Here is a 16,190-nt window from a genome sequence, read left to right on the forward strand (position 1 = left end):
CTCTTTTTACTTGTTTTAGCAGAAACATTATTATTTCTTTTCTTTAATCTGTAACAGAAATGACCTCAATGGCTCTTTACAAAATTTACATATGTTATGATTTGTTTGTTTCATATAGATTAGAGAAGATTAATATTGTAAAAACGAGTTGTCATAGTTAATGTAAGCTAGAAATAAATAACTTGCCTTTTAAATTTTATAAGCATGGGTTTGTTCTTAATGAATCTTTACAACATTCAGAGTTACCAATGTTTATAATTCATAAAAACCTCATTAATAGTGTAACAACTAATTGTAAGTAACTATGGAAAAAGTAAGGAAAACAAAATGAGGGAAAAGCAAGGAATTAGGAAAATTATTTCATCCCCATAAAAAAAAATGCTAAGGAATAAAAAGGTAAAAGAAAGTTTTAAAAAAGTGTATTTTTTTTAAATTTAATTTTCTTTTCTTTAATTTTTCTATGGACAACCAAATAAGAAAATGATTTTATAATTTTTTTTTCTTTCATTCTTTTTTTTATATACTCTATTTCTTTTCCCTCAAACTTTCTTGATAGTAAACACAACCTAATATAAATGGGGAAGAAAATTTTTAGTATTTATTTATTTATTTGAATTTTTCCTTACCTTTTTGTATTTTATCCAAATATAGAAAAATTATTATTTTTTTCTCTTTTTCATGCTCCTTTTTAGGAATGAATTATACTTTAAAACAAAATTAATTTTTAATGAGGAGTAGGATAGATTTTAGGAGAAACAGTGAATCACGGATAACAAAAAATTAAGGAAATTGAATTTTAGAAAGTATAATCAAATTACTTCATTTGATACAAGATTTGAATAAAAAAATCTTTCAATGAAAATTCAAGCAAAGGAAAAACATTTTTATTTCTAGATTATAATACTAAATCATTTAAAAAATCTCCTAACATCATTTATGTTTATCTTTCTTTTTATGGATTTGAAAAACTTCAATCATTTGAAGTAAAAGTTTACTTCTTAAGAAGATTATAAATATTATATGGTAAAAATATTTGTTGAAAATTTAGAAACTTTTATAGAAAAGTAGACAAGTGTTCTAGTTTAAAAAACAATGCATTTCTTTACTATTATACTTTACTATTTATTGGAAATTTAGATACTTTTAGAGGAAAGTAGACATTTATTTGATGTTATTATTGTTATGCTTTATTATAATTAATTAATTGTGTGTATTCATTCCTATAAGTGTAATTAAGTAATTTATGTCTATTAAGTTTTATTATTTAATGATAAAACAATACTTCAAAATATATGTCTCTATTTATTTTATATATACATTAGAGGAAATAGGCATTGCAACTAAGGCTTTTTGGCTTTTCCTATTCCTTTTCTAGTGGAATGCATATGATTATAATGTTAATGGTCATGAAATAATTTAAACCAATTTATGGATAAGCTTTCCACTTTTTTTTTTCTTGAAAACTTTTTAGAAATAGTTTAGACATTAAGTATTTGATTTTATCAAGTGATTAAATTTAAATCATTGAATTATGCAACTGTTTAAATCATATGACTACTAAGTAATGTTAGATTGATAGGTTATTAAATCAAGAAAGTAGTCCAACAATTCAATTGGATTATACAATCTTTCCCTTCATTTTACCCACATATGAATTTACCTTCAAATCTCTATTGTATAAAACCCATATATCATTCCCTCCAATCTTAGCCTTCATTTTTTGCTAAGTAGTTTTATAGGTAAGAAATTTTACTATCTTTCATCCCACGGTTAGATGAAAACTCTTAGAATTATCCAATGTTAGGTAGCATTTTTTGCAAATGCTTTTATTTGATTTTTTTTTGTTCTTAAAAATAAGTGTTAATTATGAATAGTCACAATATAAAATAGTAAATTACATCTCAATTAACCTCGAGATACTATTTATTTTTGTTGACTCGTCTTAGTCATTTCTCAAATGTATTTAAAAAATATATCATATGATTCATCTAGTTAAAAAAAAAAATACCATAATTACAATTAAATATAGAATTTAAGTTTTAATTATGCAAAAACGTTATAAAAAGTTTTAAAATTAAAATAAAAGCATATTTTAATAAATTATAAGTAGTTTGAAGCATTTATTTCTAGAAGTAGAGAAAGATAGAGGATCATAAAAGTTGAAAGAAGAACAATTTGGAAGTCATAAAATTTTGGAAAGAAAAATAATTGTATAGAGATTCCAGGAAATTAAAAAAATTAAAAATTAAAAAATTAAAAAAAAAAAAAAACTTAATTTTTAAGAGCAACCTAAATTTGAGAAAAAAGTGGAATAGTATAAAAAGGTAAAAATAATTTTTTAAAGTGACTAGTAATTATTATAAAGGATTATTATAGTAACATGTGTAGAAATAAAATAAAAAAGTGATTCAAGTAAGAACAATTTTTAGGGTAAAAGATAATAATATGAGAAGTCATAAATATTAGGGTCATTGTCTAATATATTAATATAGGTAAAAATAATTGTTATGAATATAGATACTTCAAAGAAAAGTAGATAACTGTTCCCATTTATAAGAAATAATTTATTTTATTTTATTTTTCATTTTGGTATGAACCAAGCAAAAATGATAGATGTTGAATTGAGATTTACCAATTTACATTGTTTTACTTAAATCATTCTAATTTTTTTAAGAACAATGTCTTCACTTACATTACTTGTTTTGATTTTCTTTTGATAAATTTTACAACTTTAACCAATTTGGAGATATTGAATTTGAGTGGTAAAGAAAGTTTAAAGAAAGTGTATTTTTAAAATATTTAATTTTCTTTCTCTCAAATTTGTTAGGACCACCAAACAAGAGAATGATTTTATATTTTTTTCTAATTTTTTCTTTCATTCTTTTTTTTTTTTTTTTTTTGTACTTTATTTCATTTTCCTCAAGCTTTCCAACTAGTAAGCTTAGCCTAAGAAAAATAGAGAAGACAATCTTTTAGTATTTTTTTTTTTAAAGTATTTTTTCTTTCCTTTTTGTATTTTATCCAAATATAAGAAAATTATTTTCTTTAATTTTTTATTTTCCTTCTTGCTTTTTAGAAACCAAACATACTTTAAAAGAAAATTATTTTTTAATTATAAGTTACAAATATTTAAGGAAAAAAAAAGGTTAAGGAAATTTAATTTTTGAGAATAAGTATAATCGGATTGCTTCATTTAATACAAAATTTGAATAAAAAATTCTTTCATTGAGAATATAAGGAAAGGAAAAAACATCTTTATCTATAGAATATAAAAATAAATTACTTAAAAAATCTCTTAACATCATACATACTCATCTTTCTTTTTATGGATTTGAAAAACTCAACAATTTGGTGAAAACTTATTCAAGAAAGAACAATTTTTGGAGTAAAATTTTATTATTTAAGAAGATCATAAATATTACAGTCATTATAGAATATGACAATGGTAAAAATATTTGTTAGGAATTTAGATACTTTTATAGAAAAGTAGACGAAGTGCTCTAGTTTATAAGAACAATGTATTTCCTTAGTTTAGTATGAAAAATGTAAAATGATGGTATTTGATCATTTTTAAAGGTAGCAAACATTTTATTTTATTTGTATTTAAGAACAATATTTTCTCTTAACAATGTTATTTTAATGTTCTTTTGACATATTTAACAAGCTTAAGCAATTTGAAGATATTGGATTTGAGTGATAATTTATTCAATGGGATTGTTCCATCATCTATAAGATTGATGTCTTCTCTCAAGTCTTTATCCCTTGCTAGAAATCTCCTCAATGGTTCTTTACAAAACCAAGGTACATATATTATGCTTTCTTTGTTTCATGGAGATTAGAGAGGATAAACATTGTAAAAAAAAAAGGTTGTCATAGTTAATGTAAGCTAAAACTAAAAAACTTGCTTTTTCAATTATATAAGTATGTTTTGTTCTTGATGAATTTTTACAACATTCAAAGTTACTAATATTTATAATTCATAGAGACCTCATTAACAACAACTAACAACTAATTGTGTAAGTAATTATGAAAAAAGTAAGGACAAAAATGAGGAAAACGCAAGGAAAGTGGCAAATTTTTTTGTCCCCATAAAAAATGCAAAGTAGAAAAAAGTGAAGAAAGTTTAATGAAAGTGTATTTTTCAAAAATTGAATTTTCTTTCCCTTAAAGTTGGTATGGACAACCAAACAAGAAAATGATTTTGAAATTCTTTTTTGACTTTTTTCTTTCATTCCTTTTTTTTTTCCTACTCTATTTCCTTTCCCTCAAACTTTCTAGGTAGTAAACATTGCCTAAGATAAATAGGGAAGAAAATATTTTATCATTTATTTATTTAGTATTTTTCTTACCTTTTTTGTACTTTATCCAAATATAAGAAAACTATTTTTCTTTAATTTTTCTTTTTTCTTATTGCTTTTCAAGTACTTTAAACTCTAATTAAGAGTTACATAGATTTATAGAGAAACAATGCAACTAGTAACAAAAAATTAAGGAAATTTAATTTTTTGAGAGAAAGTATAATGAGATTGGTTTGTTTGATACAAAATTTGAATAAAAATTATTTTAATGAAAATTCAAGGAAAGGAAAAAAAAAACAACTTTATCTCTAGACTATAATACTAAATCACTTAAAAAATCTCCTAACATCATTTATGTTCATCTTTCTTTTTATGGATTTAAAAAACTCAATAATCTGGAGAAACTGATTCAAGGAAGAATAATTTTTAGTGTAAAAGATTATTATTTAAGAAGATCATAAATATTATAGTCATTGTTGAATATGATAAATGATAAAAATAAAATAAAAAAAAAGTTCATTGGAAATTTAGATACTTTTATGGAAAGATAGACAACGTGCTCTAGTTTATAAGACAAATGCATTTTTCTAGTTTGGTATGAAAAAAGGTAAAATGATAGGTTTTGATCATTTTTTAAGGTAGTTTGTTTAAATCATTTTAATTTAAGAACAATAATTTTTATTACACTAGTTAATTTGATTTTCTTTTGATAGATTTTGCAAGCTTAAGCAATTTGGAGATATTGGATTTGAGTTATAATTCATTTAGTGGGATCCTTCCATCATCTATAAGATTGATGTCTTCTCTCAAGTTTTTATCTCTGACTGGAAATCAACTCAATGGTTCCTTACCAAATCAAGGTACATATATTGTGATTACATATTTTTTCTGTTTTCCTTTTTAACATCTTGTTTGTTCTTTATGCCAATTAAGTCATGCATTTCTATTAATTTTTGGTATTTAATAAAAAACTTTATTCTTAATTCATAAAGACCTCATCAACTGTAAGTAACAGCTATTTGTAAGTTTGGGGGCATTGACAAGACGAGGAGATGATTGGTTACATGTCTTATTCTCTTTTGTAGGCTTTTTCCAACTGAACAAGCTTCAAGAGTTGGATCTTAATTCCAACTTCTTCCAAGGGATCCTTCCTCCATGTTTGAATAATTTAACATCTCTGAGGTTATTGGATCTTTCTTACAACCTATTCTCTGGAAATGCTTCTTCTTCTCTGTTGCCTAGTCTCACAACCCTGGAGTACATCGATCTCAGTAATAATCTTTTTGAGGGTCCATTCTCTTTCAGCTCTTTTGCTAATCACTCCAACCTTCAGGTGGTCATACATGGAAGTGATAACAACAAATTTGAGATAGAAACTGAATATCCAATTGGTTGGGTTCCCCTGTTTCAGTTGAAAGCGCTTGTGCTATCCAACTGTAAGCTCATCGGTGACCTTCCTGGTTTTCTTCGATACCAATTCAGATTAACCGTGGTTGATCTCTCCCATAATAACTTGACTGGAAGTTTCCCCAATTGGCTGCTTGAAAACAATACGAGACTAAAATATCTAGTCCTTAGGAATAACTCTTTAATGGGTCAACTACTTCCCCTCAGACCTAATAGTCATATCACTTCATTGGATATCTCAGAATGTGGCCAATATGATTCCAAATATTGAGTATCTAAATTTATCCAACAATGGTTTTGAAGGTATTCTCCCATGCTCAATAGCCAAAATGAGTTCCTTATGGTCGTTGGATTTGTCTGCTAATAGTTTCTCAGGGGAAGTACCAAAGCAATTGCTTGCGGCAAAATATTTGGAGTGTTTGAAATTATCAAATAATAAATTTCATGGTGAAATATTTTCAAGGGACTTTAACTTGACTTGGTTAGCGTTTTTGCATTTGGACAATAATCAGTTCAGAGGAACACTGTCAAATGTAATCTCCAGAAGCTCTTGGTTATTGGTGTTGGATGTGATCAACAACAACATGTCAGGTGAAATTCCAAGCCAGATAGGCAACATGACCTATTTGAATACACTGGTGTTGGGCAACAATAGTTTTAAAGGCAAATTACCACCTGAGATTTCTCAATTGCAATGGTTGGAGTTTCTTGATGTTTCTCAAAACACTCTTTCAGGATCTCTTCCTTCTTTGAAGAGCATGGAGTATTTAGAGCATCTACATTTGCAAGGGAACATGTTTACAGGATTAATACCCAGAGATTTTCTCAATTCCTCAAATCTATTGACTTTGGATATCAGAGACAACAGGTTATTTGGAAGTATCCCCAATTCAATCTCTGGACTTTTGGAGCTAAGGATTTTTTTGCTAAGAGGAAACCTTTTAAGTGGTTTCATTCCAAATCAGCTTTGTCATTTGACTAAAATAAGCTTGATGGATCTTTCAAACAACAATTTTTCTGGGTCAATTCCCAAATGCTTTGGTCATATCCAATTTGGAGACTTCAAAACTGAGCACAATGTGTATAAACCCTTGTTTAATCCAGATCCAGGAAGCACTCTTATATATACAGGTTACTTAGTAAAATATTTATTTTTCTCTACTGAGGAACACCGTGATGAAGTAGATGAAGTTGAGTTTGTTACCAAGAACAGGTCTAACTCCTACAGAGGTGGCATCCTTGATTTCATGTCTGGATTGGACTTATCATGTAACAACTTGACAGGTGAAATCCCTCATGAACTTGGAATGCTAAGTTCGATTTTGGCATTGAATTTGTCTCATAATCAATTGAAGGGCTCCATTCCAAAGAGTTTCTCTAAACTTTCTCAAATAGAGAGCTTAGACCTTTCTTATAATAAACTGAGTGGAGAAATTCCTCCAGAGTTGATTGGACTCAATTTTTTAGAGGTGTTCAATGTGGCTCACAACAACATCTCTGGTAGAGTTCCAGATATGAAAGAACAATTTGGGACATTTGGTGAAAGCAGCTATGAAGATAATCCTTTTCTTTGTGGGCCAATGTTAAAGAGGAAATGCAACACAAGTATTGAGTCACCAAACTCACCATCACAACCTTCTCAAGAAAGTGAGGCAAAATGGTATGATATCGATCATGTTGTTTTCTTTGCAAGTTTTGTTGCATCATATATCATGATATTGCTAGGATTTGCAGCCATCCTTTACATCAACCCTTATTGGCATCAAAGATGGTTCAATTTTATTGAGGAATGCATATATGTTTGTTATTATTTTGCTTTTGATACTCATTCCAAGTTATTAGCATATTTGTATAATTAGATACTTTTAGTTTGGATGATGTTTGTATAAGTAACCACTACTTGTTTCTGGCATAGAACCAAATATGGTGATACAAATAATAATCATCTTTGTGTTTACTAGTGAAATAATTGTTATCATTTAAAGTCTATCTTTGCTTAAATTTCAGTATCCCTTGTTTGTAATTTCAGTTTTTATTTTGTTTTATATTTTTTTTTAATTTAATATCTTAAGTACATTACTTTTGAGGTTACTTTATTAAGTATGGTGTTTACTTTTATATAGACAAATTGAAACTTTTAAGATTTTTTTAGCATTTGAGTAATTTCATGTTCACATTAGAAAATAAAAAATAAAAACAAAACAAATAATAAATAATTCAAGGAAGCATTAAGTTATCATCTTACATTTGTTTGTGATAATATGGGAATTGTAAAATAATCTTCCAATTTGTTAGTATCCTCTATAATAGCAACCATTGAAATATCAAATATGAAGTCATATTTTATTTTCTAATGTGGGCTAACACTCTTTGTTTAATCATAATAATTGATAAATGTATTACATAATTATTATAATTTATTACAAAGCATGGGTGATAGTTACCATGCCAACACGTGAGAGGCTGGGCTTGACTTTAAGGATTGGGCATAAAGTTTCCTTGGGCCAGTGCCCTTAGTCATGTTGATAGCATAAAGTCTCTTGACACTATCATTCTAAAATATATCAAATAAAAGAACTAAAATAAGATAAATACCGATATCCTGTCATGTTTCAATATGCTAATTTTACAATATTTTAAGTCAAACTATTAAGATAAAATATATATTTCAATAATGTAGAAATAATTATATATCTACAAAACAATAAACAATTGGGGGTTAAAGAAATTTGATTTATTTTTAAAAGGGGAGGGATGACAAATAGAAAAGGTGCAATATTTTTAAAAGCCTAATAGGAATAAGCTACCTAAGGGAGCCATATTATTAATTTTAATTTATATGAATTTAGGGGGGTGTTTGGTACATGGGAATGGACATCTCATTCCTTCTCTTCCTCATTCCCATGTATCAATAGAAAGCTAAAAAATGAGCTATTTTTCTACTATCGTTGAGAGGATTCGAATCAACAAAATATTAAAATAATATTTTAAAGAACAAATTAATAATAATTATTTTATAATTAAATGAAAATTTTTCATTTAACTAATTAGAAAAAATATAAAAATTATCATGATAATTTTTTTCATAGTGTTTTTAATATCATTAATATATTAATTAAATATTAAAAAATTATACATTTATCATTATTTATTTTATATCATTTAATACAATTGAATTAATAAATATATCATAATTTTAATATTAAATATATTTTAAAATTATATATATTATAATAAATCACAATATTATTATCGAATAATATTTGATGTAATTTAATAATCAATGTACACTTATTAAATTTATATTTTTTGTTGACACATGTAATATTATTATCAAATATGATAAATTATATCAATTTATTTAGTAAAATAATTTTAAAATGTTTATCATATTTCTAATTTAATTTATAAGAGATTTTTTTTTTTTTTACATATTTATAAATTTTGATCAATTTTAGATTCATCAATATTTTGTATCAAAATATCTGTCGATCGGAAACAACTTGATATTCCCAATATCTTAGTTTTAAATTTTTTACTAATTATAAAAAAAAAAAATGTATGATAGAAAAAGTGAAAACACAAGGCAACGATCGGAAACAACTTATAAATTATTAGGGTTATAACCAAAGGGATGTAGATTTATATAATTTTTTTCCTTTTTTTTAAGCTACTAATAATCACATCAAGAATTTTATATGAAAATAAATTAAAAACAATAATGTATGGCCTGATGCCTTTATCTCTGGAGCTATGCGCCACTACATCTTAACAGTTCCTCTGACGGGCCCCGAATCCCCACGACCCCAAGTTTTCGAGGCATACTCTTCTTGCCCAGCTATCCGATACAGTCTCCTTCACTTAAATTCTCTAAGAAAGCTCAAACAATCTCCAAAAATTGTCAGTTTTCTATTCGGTTGAAATCGTGGGCTTGTGCTCTCGATGCTATTGAGTCAAACCCTACAGGCAATTGGGCTTTAATCAATGCCCAGAACTTGCCGGTTCGGCTTCAGGATGGGTTCCAGAAAACACCCAGTAAACTATCAAGTCCCAATAGACCCAATTAGACGTCGGGGAATAGGGTTCCTGAAACAGTTGAAAAGAAGAGAATTTGGATAGCAAGGAGAGCCTAAGATGGTATTCGAGGATGCTGAGGAGTTGTGCTTGAACAAAGGGGCAAGGCTATTCATGGGCAGGTGATAAAAAGTGGGATAAACCCGGATTCCCATTTGTGGACTTCGTTGGTTAATGTTTATGCAAAATGTGGGAGCTCTAAGTATGCATGTAAGGTGTTTGGGGAAATACCTGAACGAGATGTTTTGATTTTTTTATAGCTTCTTAAGCATGACAAATTATTCCAATTTTTTTATAAATTGGAAATACCTCACCCTTCTCCCCTGCATCCTTGTGCATTGAATCTAGGACCTCCTTTACCTGAAAACACATACTCTCAAGCACGGCTTGAGCAATGTGAGACTTGTTTGTAAATCTTGTGATCCCAATGCAAACCCCACACCCATCATCACGCCACCATGGAGCAAACAATCCATTGAATGCTGGCACAAAATAAACCCCACCCGAAGAATCAACCTTTGCTGCTAATTCCTCTATCCCACTTGCAGTGCTTATTATACCAAGGCTGTCTCTGAGCCAGTGAACTGAAGCTCCGGCAATTGCAATAGAGCCCTCTAGAGAATAGTTGGTTGGAGCTTATCGTCCAATCTTAAATGCCAAAGTGGTTAAAAGCCCATGTTTTGACTCATCAGTTACCTCCTCCCCTGTGTTGAGAAGTCTGACAGCCCCTTTTGGCCTCACCTTTTGGGCAAGCTTGGCTTAACATTGCGTGTTGGTCACCATCTTTTGTTTTTATTTTTGGTTATTATCTATTTTAGGGTTATTTAATTAAAAAGAAAAAAGAAAAAATTCACATATGTGTTTTTATAAAAACATAAAACATAATATTCTTTTTTTATAAAAATACCCTCCAACATTTTTTTCCATCCTTGTCTCCTATCCAAACACTTACAATGTATTGTCTTATTCCAGATATTAAACACATAACTCTCAAGGTTTTTTTTTTATTAAATATGTTGTTTACTTTCATAAGGACAAATTCAAAATTTCAGGAGTTTTTTAGTGTTAAATTAATTTATAGCTTAATGAGAAGAAAAGAATAAATAATTAGAATAGAAACTTAGGAAAATAAAATTTATTCTCTTCAATTGGTTTTGTATAACGCTAAAATTTTAAAATAATCTTTCTTGTGTTAGGCCTACACCAGATTTTAAAGACTGGGCCTTGAGTTGCCCTTGGGCCTAGGTCAGGGCCTTCTCTTGGTATCATCATTTTGAAGAAGTACATTGCTTGGATGTGAAAAAAAAAAATACTAAATAGAAAATAAATAAAAGCCAAGATGCTTGAAAAGAGATCTTTAAATTTGTTGGATATATAATTTCAGTAATGAACATACCAATTAAAATAATGTATTACATAATTATATTTTATTACAACATATATGCTAATAAACTATATAATATCATATTTTTTATGCTATATCGGTCAGTCAAATTAGAAGTTTTAACCTCCATTAAACATACGGTATCTATTCAAAATTGGGCTGGACACCATGCTAGCCCGTCAGAGAAGTAAACTGGGCTTTGAGTTTCCTTGGGCCAGTGCATGGAGTGTTGTTGAAATCATTGGTATCATCATTTTTGAAAGAGAAGCAAACTTCTTACTTCACTAAAGTAAAAAAAAACTATATGAAACATAAATAAAAGCAATGTAAAGATCATTCTTCAAACTATTAGTATAAAAAATATGCTTGATTAAAAAATTATTAATCTTTAAATTTATTGCATTTATATTTTCAAGAGAAAAATGATTTATTTTAAAAATGTAATAACATGTGCAATATTTTTTGAAATTGTGATTGCAAATAAGGCACCAAACTAGGGTGTTATATTATTCATTTTAGTTTGCATGAATTTATTTCTTTTTATTTGCATTCTTGATAAAATAATATAAAAAATCTCAAATTTCTAATAAAAGTAAATAAAACTTTTTTAAAAAAATTAAGGATATTAAAACATTTTCCTTGATAAGAATTTCTTATTTCTACTTATATTCTTAATGAAAAAAAAAATGAAGCATTAAGAAAAATTAAATTGTTTAATTCCCTAGAAACCCAATGTATAAAACATCAAACAAATATTTATGAAACAAGATTTAAAATTGAAAGAAGAATAATTTTTTTTTCCTATTTTAATCCCTATTCAATTCATTATAATATATATTAGTTTTTATACTAAAATTCACTCTTTATTCAATAATTCAATTATAAAAGTTTTTTTTTAAGAAAAAAAAAAAGAAAAAGAAATCACAAGTAATAGATTTAAATTTTTAAAAAAAATAATAGATGCAACCTTTTTTAAAATCACCGATTTAGGGATCTTTTATATGTCATTTTTAAAAGGAGGATTAGAGGTGCTTTATCCTCTTATGCATCATAGAAAAGTCCCAAAAAAAATTTGTTTAAGAGAATTTATCTTGCTACACTACTTTTTCCTTTTTAAAAAAAGAAAATATATTTCATTGAACATACTTTAATCTATAATGAGCACATAGCTCATCATTCTATTGAAGAGTATATGTATGTTCTATCATGTTTAGGCGTATCAAGTAGTATAGAAATGCTTAAAAAAAACATACTTAAGTTGTTCACAACTTTCTATTAATTCAAGTTTTAAGTTGGTACAATAATAGAAGATATTTTATTTTAGTGAACGAATAAATTATTTGACTAAGAGATTCCTTTTGAGTTCTAATATTATTACTTGTGTACATGAAATGGCTAAGAGGGTGTTTGTTTTTTTGGTTTTTTGTTAAAAACAATTTGTTTTCAAAAATTTAGGTTGTTTGTTTTTCTACCTTTTTCATGACTTATTATAAACTTTTTACTAAATAGAAAAAACCAAAATATTTAGCTTTTTCTAAATAGAAAAAATAACATATTGATTTTTTTTTTACTTTTTAATACTTAATATAAATAAAATATTATAAAAACAAACAACTCAATATTTAATACTATTAAGTATAAAGGTTTTATTTAGAATTAAGTAAAAAAACAAACACCATCTAAGTGTTGCCTTAAATTCCTTGCATATCAAGAGCTCAATTCTTTTTTAATAAGACTTAGGTGGTGTTTGTTTTTTTACTTAATTCTAAATAGAACCTTAATGTTTAATAGTGTTAAATATTAGGTTGTTTGTTTTTATAGTATTTTATTTCTATTAAGTATTAAAAAGTAAAAAAAAAAAAAACAATATGTTATTTTTTCTATTTAGAAAAAGTTACATATTTTGGTTTTTTCTATTTAGTAAAAAGTTTATAATAAGTCATGAAAAAGTAAAAAAAACAAATAACCTAAATTCTAAAACTAAATTGCTTTCAGCAAAAAGCCAAAAAAACAAACACCACCCTAGTGTATGGATGAAAGGATGAGAGGCCACCTTCTTCTATGTTCTTCATGGTATCCAAGGGGACAAATCCATCAACAAACATTTAAAAGCTTTTAAAATAATCTCGTAATTTTGAAGCCTTAACTTAGTATAGTTTTCCTTGAGATGTATACCTCATTAAGCAATTAGTAGCACTATAACTTAATTATTTTGTACATCCAATCTTTATTGTAAGGAGAACTATATGAGAATCATTTAAAACCTAAACTTTGTGAGGGTCTCAATTGGTTTAGTCATGTTAGTAAGTTGTTGTAGAGTACATGCATTTATCATCATAACTAGCATGATGGCATTGCAAGAGCTGATAGTATTAGTTGCCGCATCGAGAGTATCGTGTTCAGATATCACTACAAGAAAAATATGATATGGTCATATAGTTTTCATAAGGTTCGATAAAATCTATAACTAAAGATGGTATATAGCTTCACACTTAAGAGTGCATTTGACAGTGATTCTTAGAAGTGTTTCTAGTCTTTCTAATACTTGAAAAATAAAAATTTTCAAGTGTTAAAAAGACTAGAAACACTTTCGAGAATCACTACTAAACGCACTCTTACTCCATTCGCATCTAAAAAGTGCTAGTGGGTCCTATATAGCTGCAGGAAAAAATTGGTTGCTACTAAATGGGTCCTATACAGCTGCAAAAAAAATAAAAAATAAAAAAATTGGCCCCATCCAGTTATGGTTCAATAGGCACAGATTTCTTCAAGTCGCTGCCACATGGATTTTAAAGCCACATGGGCTTCAACCGCTCTCATAAAACCCCATATATAAGCTAGCCCAACGCCTCTTCCGCTCACTCTCTATAGCAGAAGCCATTGAGACCGTGAGACCCATTTCTGCACACTCATCATTCGAAGTATGAATTATCAGAATTTACCTTGATCTTTCGACACTTTCAATGATTCCAGGTATGGATTTTATTTTGCCTTTCGATTTTCTTACCTATCATCAGAATTTTATTTTTGTGTTTTTTTTTTTTTTTTTCATTTTGTTCCGGTTTGGTTGCTGTGAGAATGTGGGGAAAAAGGGAAATTTCTAAGAAAAAAAATGGAAAATTAGGGTTGGTTTCTGTTTGGTTAGGGGAAATGTAGGAAAAATTGGAAATTTGGGGCCAAAGTAGCGAATTGAGGTGGGCTTAGCGAAGCCACTTTTCTTTTGTATTCCTCTTTTGGTTTCAATATAGAAAGAATGAAAATCAGAGCCAAAATAGAAAAATTAAGGGTCATTTTGGCAACAAAGGCAGAAATTGTTACCTGCTTTCTCTTTTACAAGGAGGAAGAATGAAGAAGAAAATGGCGCAAAAAGATTGGTATAACTTCTTCAAGATGTGTTATTGTAGATTTTCCAATCAAAGACTTCAAACACTCTCATGTTTTCCAAACTTAATTTTTTTTTTTTTTTTTTTTTGCAGAAAAAGACTGTTTGGTTATTAAACATTGAAGCTGATTGAGTTTCTCCATCAACTAAATTTGTCAAATTGGAGCTTTCCCTTAAAAAAATTGGACTATCATGTATTTGAATATAAATAGGCACCAGTGTTGTGATGGTTGTAGGATCAGGTGGTTGCTTGAGAGTATCATGATTCTTTCTCTAGATTATTTTCTATGCCCCATGAAGAGGATCCCACAAATCCTGTTGAGCTAATACGGTAAATAAAAAAGAAAGCAGAGTGATTCTTATAATAATGAATGATCAGTTTTAGGTCAAAAGTAAATTTTTGGGAACAGATTGTTCTGGAGGACCTTGGGGTTGACACTACAAGAGACAAGAAGGATCCTGATTCCAGTGATCCTGATCTCAATTTGGATTCTGGTCTTGGAGTTTTTTATTCTTTCTTTATAAGTTTGTCGATGATAATTGTTAGTGAGGTTCATTCACTTAATTCTTGGTGTTATTCTTCTTATTGTTGTAATAATCGTTGGTTAGGTTTTGCTATTGGTTCTTAGTTCTTTTTTTTTTTTTTTTTGGTCAATTTCATAAATAAATTTGCGATTCCACTGCAGAATGTCTCATTTTGCTGCCAGTTCTATTTTATGTGCTTTTAGAGGTCATAATCGTTTGGCAGTGAGAATAGATCACATATTCTACTAGTACTAATGTCTCATCTTTAGAAAGTAGCAAATATTATATGATACATTTAAAATACTATCTTGTTGTCTTAACATTTTGGAACTTAGAATAGGGCATATAACCTGGATCCCTCATAGGGGGTCTCACTCTTTTCCTCTTTTATTTTCAATGTTTAATCAGAAGAGATCGTATCACCACAAGTGGGGGTGAGGTCAGTCAACTAAAAATGCAGGTGGTGGTGTAGAGGTATTTTTCTTTCATATTTGTTCTTTTGGCTATTTATTTCTTCAAAATTTTATTTCTTTAAAATTTTGTATTGCTGTAATAGAAGTTTTAAACTAATAGTTTTGCTTTGTCCATAAGGCTAAAAGCTAGGGTTCTTTGATGCCCAATGAGTTGTGAAACAAACCTATCCCGTTAATTATTCTTGGTGCTTTTTGATGATTGGACGATTTTGTGATGACCAGCTTTTGCTTTTCTATTATGCCTTGCAAAGAGAAAGTATGAGGATTTTTGAAGTGCTAGAGTTGGAAATGGATATATGGATGGTATTGCCATTGCTAAAAGACAATTTTTAATTTTTGGGATACATTGAAATGACTACTCGTAAGTATGAAGAGTTGGCGATGTTTGAGTGCCATTTCTAATCCATTTTCATGCACGAGACACCTTTTTTTTTATTAATAACGTGTATCTCATCCCAATGTTGTTTTAAATTACTTGAATGCTAAGAGTTGGATAACTGTGATATAATATTGGGATTACCATATTTGAATTAATTAAATGCCTCATCAATTGAATGCATTACTTTAATATTTTTGGATCTGAACTCCTTTGTTTAGTTTTTTTTCTCTAGTTTTATGTGTGTTTGGGTTAGATGTTATTTGGCTAT

General features: G+C 28.1%; 1 protein-coding gene across 13 annotated transcripts in view; it reads left to right on the forward strand.

Moving 5' to 3' along the window:
• Positions 1-16,190, forward strand: part of LOC117922576 (receptor-like protein 1) — a 57,366-nt gene that overhangs the window by 11,642 nt on the left and 29,534 nt on the right. For 4 of the 13 annotated variants that reach the window (XR_004652497.1, XR_004652498.1, XR_004652499.1 and 1 more), the window contains exons 1-2: positions 13,998-14,136; positions 15,479-15,544. The exons of 2 other annotated variants lie outside the window; for them this stretch is intronic. The gene's annotated coding sequence lies outside the window, so the exon portion shown is untranslated. Of the gene's footprint in view, positions 1-13,970; positions 14,137-15,478; positions 15,545-16,190 lie in introns of those variants that run through there. 7 more of the 13 variants (XR_004652506.1, XR_004652505.1, XR_004652501.1 and 4 more) reach the window with 5 other exon arrangements.

The sequence above is a fragment of the Vitis riparia genome, chromosome 9 (assembly GCF_004353265.1).
Source record: "Vitis riparia cultivar Riparia Gloire de Montpellier isolate 1030 chromosome 9, EGFV_Vit.rip_1.0, whole genome shotgun sequence".
Taxonomy (NCBI): domain Eukaryota; kingdom Viridiplantae; phylum Streptophyta; class Magnoliopsida; order Vitales; family Vitaceae; genus Vitis; species Vitis riparia.